This window comes from Fundulus heteroclitus, chromosome 3 (assembly GCF_011125445.2).
Source record: "Fundulus heteroclitus isolate FHET01 chromosome 3, MU-UCD_Fhet_4.1, whole genome shotgun sequence".
In the NCBI taxonomy this organism is placed as follows: Eukaryota; Metazoa; Chordata; class Actinopteri; order Cyprinodontiformes; family Fundulidae; genus Fundulus; species Fundulus heteroclitus.
The window spans coordinates 32,510,152-32,518,916 of NC_046363.1; positions in this window are offsets into that span (position 1 = coordinate 32,510,152).

Consider the following 8,765-nt stretch of genomic DNA (forward strand, 5'->3'; position numbering starts at 1 on the left):
GTTCGTGTCTCGGTTTTATTATTCCTCGCACAATCCTGGACAGTCACGGTGCGTTGCGCAAGCGGCTGTGTGCCGCTGTAAGAAGTGTTTTTACAGAGTGACATAAGGGAATTTTACAGACAGCGTCTGACCAACAGCGTCTCAGTTGTGATGCTGCATGATGTTTCATCATCATCACCATCTTACGAAAGGCCACAGCAGAAATTAAGGACAATTTGAGCTCTTGGCAGGAGGCAGAAGTGCAAATCGTAAGGAATTTGCATTCAGGGTATCACTTTGCACTTTACTGTTTTCTTATCTTCTTGAATGCCATCTGACTCGGAACATTATTTTTATATTAAAATTATCCCAACTAGCACTGGAGTTACTTAGATAATGTTTTTTCTATGTGCAATAAAGCAACAAAGTTTAGATCCGAGAGTTCATTGTTTATGAAATTGTTTAGATTTATATACACACAAGGTTGTGGAAAAAGTATTTGTCCTCTTACAGTTATTCTGTCTTTGCTTTTTGTCTCTCTAAATGTTTCAGATCACATTTTAATATCAAACATAGTAACCTGAGTGAATCCAACAACCCGTTTTTATGACCTCCTTTATTAGGGGAAAAGAGGCTACCTATACCACATTTGCTGCATGTTAAAATGCACCTGCTTCCCTTGTGAAATCATAGATTAGCTGTGATATAACCCAAGATGGGTTTATTTTCACCATCCACCTCCAGATCGGACCAATACAATCAAGAAAACACTTGAAAAGAAACTGCCCGACAACATAAAGTTGGCTAAAAGTTTTCTTCAGTTTTTTTTTTGTTTTTTTTTGTTTTTTTTTGTTTTTGTTTTAAACACGCATACCTTGACCAAAAAGAAATTCAAGAAAAGTTGAGAAAAAAGTTGCTGACCTGTATGGGCTTAAGCCGCTGTGGCTCCAGTGAACCACCGTGGAGAAGATGGAACGCCTGGGCTGCAGAAATTACTCCCAAAGTTCATCTACGACGCACTGAAGAAACCCTAAAGAATAACATTTAAAGCACAGATTCATAGTTAGTAGGGTTAGGGGGAAATTACTGTTCATAATAGTTTGGGTTGCTTTTTATAAATAAAATGAGCCATTAAAACTGTATTTTGCTTTTTCTCAGGTCATCTTTGATGTGAAAATGTGTTTCATCTTAAATAAATAGATGTGTGTAAAATAAAGCAAAATTAGCGGAAATCTGTGAGGGGACAAAAACTTTTTCAGTCGTGTATTTTATTTGTAAAATGCTAAATTGCACTCTAAAATGACTGCCTGTGTGGTTCACATGTGAAACAAGAAACACTCAAACTAAAAATAAAATGTGTGAATGTGTAAAGTCAAAATAGTATCCAACATAAACTCCAGCTTGAAGAATCTTGCAGGTCAAAAGTGTGTTGATCTTCTAAGTTACCAAAAGTAAAATCCGTTTCCTAAAGTTGCTACAGTCAGACCGATAATTAAAGCCTTTTGAACAACTGGAGCTGTGAAAAAACAGGTTTTTTGAAAGCCAAAGTTTACACCACAAATGGTGAGTAGGTTAAAACAAAGCTCCTAAAAGGTACTGCTGGACAACTGCAGCAAATAAAGAGTTGATCCTGGACTCCGGGTTCCCATGACATTTTATTTTAAACTTCGACACCACACTTCAAAATCAATCAAACTCAATCATCATCAATGATAACCACCAATAATTATCAGCGAGCAGACAGCCTGATGAGGCGTTTATTTCAGCCAGTCAGCCTCGCCGTGTCTGCAGCTGTTAAATATGATCCAAAGGTGTGTTATTACATGAAAACTGGAGTCAGGTGCACTGCAGAAAGCGAACAAGGGGACACTTCAGACGCAGCGCCCAATTCTGTTATGCACGAGTTACAATTTTAAGTCCTTCGCTCTGTTTATGCAGGTTCAAAATGGTTCATGTATATTACGTTAGATCTGTATGTCATTTTTATGACTGTACCGACTGGTCACATACAGAATGCAGTTGGTGTGATAATGGCAGAATGCAACATTTGCAATTATTAAACGTAAGGAAATTGAACAAAGCAAATAGATTTGTACCAGTTTAAGTTCTGCAGGCACTCAGTATCCTGGGCACCACTTGTTTCAGTTTGGGGATCCACATCAGCAACTATTGTGGCTCAACTCAAGAGTAATTTCCTGGTTCTAGTAAATTTGATCGTCAAAAACACTAGTCTCCGCTTCTATTTTCCCCATCATTTGTGAGAGTTTTCAAAGGTGTATTAGCAGTGTTACAGAGCCCCAACAGTGATGTACGGCACGGAGGTGCTTCTGTGTCCTTCACAGAGAAATGTTTCAGCGGTTATTATAATCTGCAGGTGTGGTTTCAAAAGGGGTTTCCAATAAAGAAGGGAAAGCATCTTTACATTATTAGAAACGGGAGTTTTTCCTTTCCACCATCACCACATGAATGCTTAGCATTTGGGATGCAAAGTCAGTAACTCAATGCAATAAACTGTGATTCCGTAGATATCCAACTTTTTATTAGTTGCCATGATCCTTTGAACTTGCTGTATTTACAATCAGGATCAAATTGGAAAATTTATTGGGAGATGATTTTGTGGTTAACTGTTTTTTTTAATTCACCCATCTTTTCTATCGGTGATAATAAACGTAAAGGGTCTTTGAGAGCTTTTTGAGTTTTACACTGAGCCCACTTCCCAGAAGAACTGAGGATTTAGACGTCTATATTTTGAGAACTTTGTGAGAGGTTTATATACATCTTTTTGGAGTTTAATAAAGGTTGTGATGAAACAGACTCTGCTAATCACACATATATCTTGGTATAGATACATCACCTAAGCATCTGTAGATTAAACGATAAGAATTTCCGAGAAAGATAACAATGTGATTTCAGACTACGTGACACTTCCTGATACATTCTGTGAGAACACACTTGACATTGTGAAAAAAAGTGACGCCTGTGCTGTCTGTGAGGTAATAGCCAGAACTATGCTGTGCTTTGCTTGATCATCACTATGTGTCCTTATATATCCATAAAACAGGAAATCTACAGTTGGTTTCACCAAAACACAAAACACATAAACATAGACTGTAATATAGGACTGATGGCCAGTCAAACAATCTATCTGTTATGTAAAACAGCTAAAGTTTAAATATTTTACAGAGTATATAGCTGAATAAAAGCTGCAGCAACCCCATGTCATGTTCTTAGTTTGAACCTTTAGTATTAGTTGGTGAAGTTGAATTTATATATTGAATCACAAAAGAAATCATCAAGGCTATGTTGTTCCTGTCTTATTATTAGGCGCCCGCCTATGCATTGAAAATGCATGGCGGAGGCCTTATGTTATGCACCTAATAAGGGTTTCTTTATTATTATTATTATTATTATTATTATTATTATAGTACCGTTAATACAGCCCGAACCGTAAGGGTTTCTTTATTATTATTATTATTATTATTATTATTATTATAGTACCGTTAATACAGCCCGAACCGTAGGCTGTACCCCCACAAACTATATATCAAAATGTGCGTCTCGACGCCGCGATCAGGGCTTTTTGTACTTGACGCCGTTTTGACTTACAGTTGGAAGAGAATTCGCAAAAAACACTTCTTAACACAATTGACCTCTCAATAATGCTCGGCTGAGCACGACACTGGTGTTTTGGTCGAGTGGGTTAGGTGTCGGGCTGCAAAGCAGAAGATCGTAGGTTCGACTCCAAGCTGTGCCAATTTGAGAGAATTACATTTTCACCCAATATTTCATTTCCCTTTGGCTTTAAAAAACGATTTTTTCATTTAAATCAATAGCCAGATTAATTTATCCAGCATATATCTTAAATATACCAAATACAATATTTCATTTCCCTTTGGCTTTAAAAAACGATTTTTTTCATTTAAATCAATAGCCAGATTAATTTATCCAGCATATATCTTAAATATACCAAATAGTACAATAAGACAATCAAATTCATCACAATCTCTTTAATCTTACAAATGAAAAGTTATCCCTCGAGCCCTGACGTCAATAGTCCGTCGATTTAAACAAAAATACGCCGCACAGTGCTGGGGTATCGTTAGTGTGTTCAGCTTGAATCAGCAGGTTAGGGTAGCAGGTCGACCGCCCCAAGATGGCGGCCGTATTCAAATTCATCACAATCTCTTTAATCTTACATATGAAAAGTTATCCCTCGAGCCCTGACGTCAATAGTCCGTCGATTTAAACAAAAATACGCCGCACAGTGCCGGGGTATGGTTAGTGTGTTCAGCTTGAATCAGCAGGTTAGAGTAGCAGGTGGACCGCCCCAAGATGGCGGCCGTAATTCGAGGGGCGCTGTGTATTATTCAGAGCAGACAAGCAGTACTCTTTCAGTTCCGGGTCAGAGGTGAACTCCTCCATCTTGTGGCTTGCTGTGCTGTGCTGTGCTGTGCTGTACTGCCGTTTTTCCTAAATTACTGAAGGATATTGTTGAATGAAGTCCAATTTACCCAGACGAAGGGTGTTCCATTGGGTGTTTTCCTTGCAACTACGTGACGGTGAGTCGTTTATTTAATGTCGGTTTTATATTATGGTAGAAATGCGGTGGCTAGGCTACACATAGACATAATATAAGATGTCTATGAGGCTACACGGCACTGAGGGATGGAAGAGCTGCATGAAGCTGACACCCCACCCAGAGAAATAACTCCGTTAAATAGACGGAATGGTTAGTGCTTCGCTTGTGCAGGTTTGTGCCGTTAAAATTAGCGTTTGTGCTGTTTTGGTTTTGAAGATATTAAAGAATATTTGTTAAGGTCATCCAGAATTCACCATCTCCCCAATTTGCTTCGAATCCGATCAAACTGGGCTACTTTTTTTAGTGCTTCGTTTGTGCAGGTTTGTGCCGTTAAAATTATCGTTTGTGCTGCTTTGGTTTCGGAGATATTATGAATTTTAATTTCAACCGATGACGTCATCCCAGCCCGCCGCTTCAAAATAAAGTGCTACGGTAAATCATATGTTATTGCCGTCACTGGAAAAAACGTAAGTCTTTTTAATATATTTCGACTGATAAATCAGTAACATTACTATGAAGTTGTGTCATCTACCGAGCCTCCCCCCCCTACAGCATTCTTATAAAATGATTTATATATTCCTGCTTATTGGCAAAGATCTCTTGGGACACATGTTTTTGTTTGTTTTTTTTAGTTTCCTGACTGAGGGGAGAGGCTGAAACAGTCTCTGTGCAGGATGGCTGGCGTCCTTAATGATGTTCCTCATTTGTGTAAAAAGATGTGGTCAGATCTACCTTTTGGTCTCAACACTTTTCTCAAGAAAGCAGTTATTAATTTTATATTTTTCTTTTATCATGCAAGTTGTTTTAGCTGCTATTGTAAAATGTGTGTTATATTGTTTTGTACTTTATTCCTGAATAAATATTGCGATTTATTTTGTCTCATTTAAAGAACTTTACTTTAGATAGCAATGTCAAGTGACATTGTCAAAAAAGGCATTTCATTTATTAGAATGTTCAACTGTTTTCATAAAGTCTATTTTTCCTAATCAGAAGGGTTTATTCTTCTTCGAGAGTATAATGTTTATAACATTTTCAAACAATAACTTGGTTATAGTTGATCTTAGTAGTCATAGTTCATTACTCCTCTGAATTAATTAGAATAACAAACCTTTATTGCTCTACAATAGGGAGATTTGGGGGTGTCTGCACCTAACAAAAGGGCAATTAAAGTATACAGGCTTATATAACGCAGAAAACATACCCAAACTAAAATCAATAACAGAAAAACTGCAAAAAATAAATCACACTGGTCAGACTATAAAGTATAACAACATTAAAATTCATAATATCTCCGAAACCATAGTAGCACAAACGTTAATTTTAACGGCACAAAGATGCACAAACACAGCACTAAAGAAGTTGACCACTCTGGTTTGCTTTGGCTCCAGCTCAGCACCAGCAAAGGAATAACAATGTAGCGCTTTATTTTGCAGCGGCGACCTGTGGTGACGTCACCGGCCGGAATTAAAACTTATATTATCTGCGAAACCAAAGCAGCATAAACGCTAATTTTAACGGCACAAACCTGCGCAAACGAAGCACTAAAGAAGTTGACCAGCTTGGTTGGATTCAAAGCAAAATGATGGGATGGTGAACTCTAGATGAACTTAACAAATATTCTTTAATATCTTCAAAACCAAAACAGCACAAACGCTAATTTTAACGGCACAAATGTGCACAAACCAAGCACTAACCATTCCGTCTATTTAACTGAGTTTTTTCTGTGAGTGGGGTGTCAGCATCTGACACATGGCCTTTGGTGAGCTTTGGTGACATTAAGTATTGGCACCCTTTTGGGGAACTTCCCAGTACAGGATTTGGACCAAACTAACAGAGTACAATCACCCGGTGATACTGGACACAACCATAGACATATATAAAGAGTAGACCCCGCATCGACCGCTCTCGCCTATAGGCGCTGACGAGATTTAGGGGCGCCATCTTGGGGCGGTCGACAACTCCGCTCAGTCTAATGTGTTAACCAGGTGCAGAATCAATTTTAATCAACTATAACTCGTTTAATGTTGAACTAATTTTCACATTTGTTTAGCTTAAAACTTTAAAACTATAGCTATTATAACAAATGGTCCAGTGCGTTTAAATAATCTTAGTGGGGTTAAAAGTAATAGAATATTCTGACATGATGTATGTATGTTTCAAAACACAGCCACACACACATTTTTTATAATTTTTTATTGCTATATAAACAAACACATTTGTACATGTACATATGTACATATACTTCCCAAAAAGAACCTGTGATGGGCGAAATCTGTAAAGTAGTAACTTTTATTTTTTTTACAATTATTATATACAATTAAATACACTATAGTATATTGAAACCATAGAACAAAACCTTTTTACCGGCCCAAGCATTTGTTTAACAAATGAAAGTACTATATAAACGTTTTTTTTTTATTATTATTATTTACAAATAAGCTGTAAAATAATAATTTTAATCAATACGAACTGAAGGCTTCAAATTGCGGAGATCAGCGTGGCCCACCGCGACCCGAGTCATTGGATTAGAACGGGAGAAAATTAAAAATTATTATTAAAAAAATAGAAAGTACAGTAGGACAAATAGTGACTCGTGTGTATTTCACTGCTCTTTTGACTGAGGCGCTGCATCCATGACTCCGCTCTGTAGCGTTTTTTTTCTTCTAAAGCCCGCGGTGCAGGTGAGTTTTTTTTTTTTTCGGGAGAAGAACACATTTTTATCGGTAGTTGTCACTCTTTTTTCAAAAAAGATTCTTATAAACCGACACGCCACCTGATGAGAACTGTAATGAACGGCTCATCAATGCAAATCCGTGAAGCAGCGAGACCGTGAAAGGTGAACCGCAATATAGCGAGGGTTCACTATATATATATATATATATATATATATATATATATATATATATATATATATATATATATATATATATATATATATATATATATATATATATATATATGCTGTTTATTCACTAATGTCTAACAACAACTTTGTATCTCCTAGTATTAGAAAACTTACATTCTGATCAAAAATATAAACAATGTCTTTTCATCTTGCTTGTGAAAAGTTATCCCTCGAGCCCTGACATAAATAATCCCTCGATTTAAACAAAAATGAGCCGGACAGTGCTGAGGCATCATTAGTGTGTCAGCTTGAATCAGCAGGATTAGGTATCAAGTCGACCGCCCCAAGGTGGCGCCCGTAATTCCTGCGCAGCGACAGTCAATGCGGGGTCTACTCTTATATTATGTCTATGGACACAACCATGTTAGCGGCTAACGCTTAGCATGTTGCTAACCGGAAGTAGCTCTAGGAAGGTCTCACCAACTTCTGCTTCACAGAGTTTGTACTTCTTTTAGTAGTTTGTAATGCCTTTATCATTTTTATTCACATATTTCATTTTTTCATGCTACATTGAAGTATTTAATCATGTTTTAATTACACCAATTTTCCATGCTGCTTGGATGCAGACCTTCTCCTGTCGGCTGGTTTTGACGAAGACAAATCCTTTTCACACTCAGAAGATTTGATTTAAAATCCCCAAGTGATAAAAGCCTACGACCAAGGAACTCGGAAGCTTTGCCTTTGACGGTTACGCGCACCACCAGGCGGGCGCCTTCTTCAACTTCTTCAGAAGTTGAACGTTTCTAGTTGATTATTTGTCGACAGGTTGGAGTTTTTGATTCTGTTTTATTTTATTTTATTCATTTTTTTTTACCTTGATTTATGAACATGTAAAATCAGAACCTTTGGCTTTAAAACCTCAATAAAAGCCATGTTATAAATAACTCTGAGGTTGCATCTCAACTTGTAGTTAGCCTAATTATGAAAAGAAACGTAAAAAAAAAAAACTGTTTATGTAGGTCCGGTGTTGGCTCAGATCTTCTGCATGATTGTTCTAGGACTTGTCACCACAGGTACAGAAACAGCACAATGACACTATTTAAAAAAAAAAAAAAAAACAGGTCATGGGTGTTTAATAGTTTGACGTGAAGGAGCTCTATCAGAAATATTGTGCACCAAACCCCTAGATCTTTTTCACATTTTGTCACATTAATTTCAGTCTGATATTGGGATTTTATGTTATTGACCAACACAAACGAGTGCATAATTGTTGAGGGTAAATTGGAAAATTGTTGTTTTCAGAGTTTCTACAAGTCAAACTCTGAAGCATGCAGGTCAATATATTGCACAATTACCTTTTGC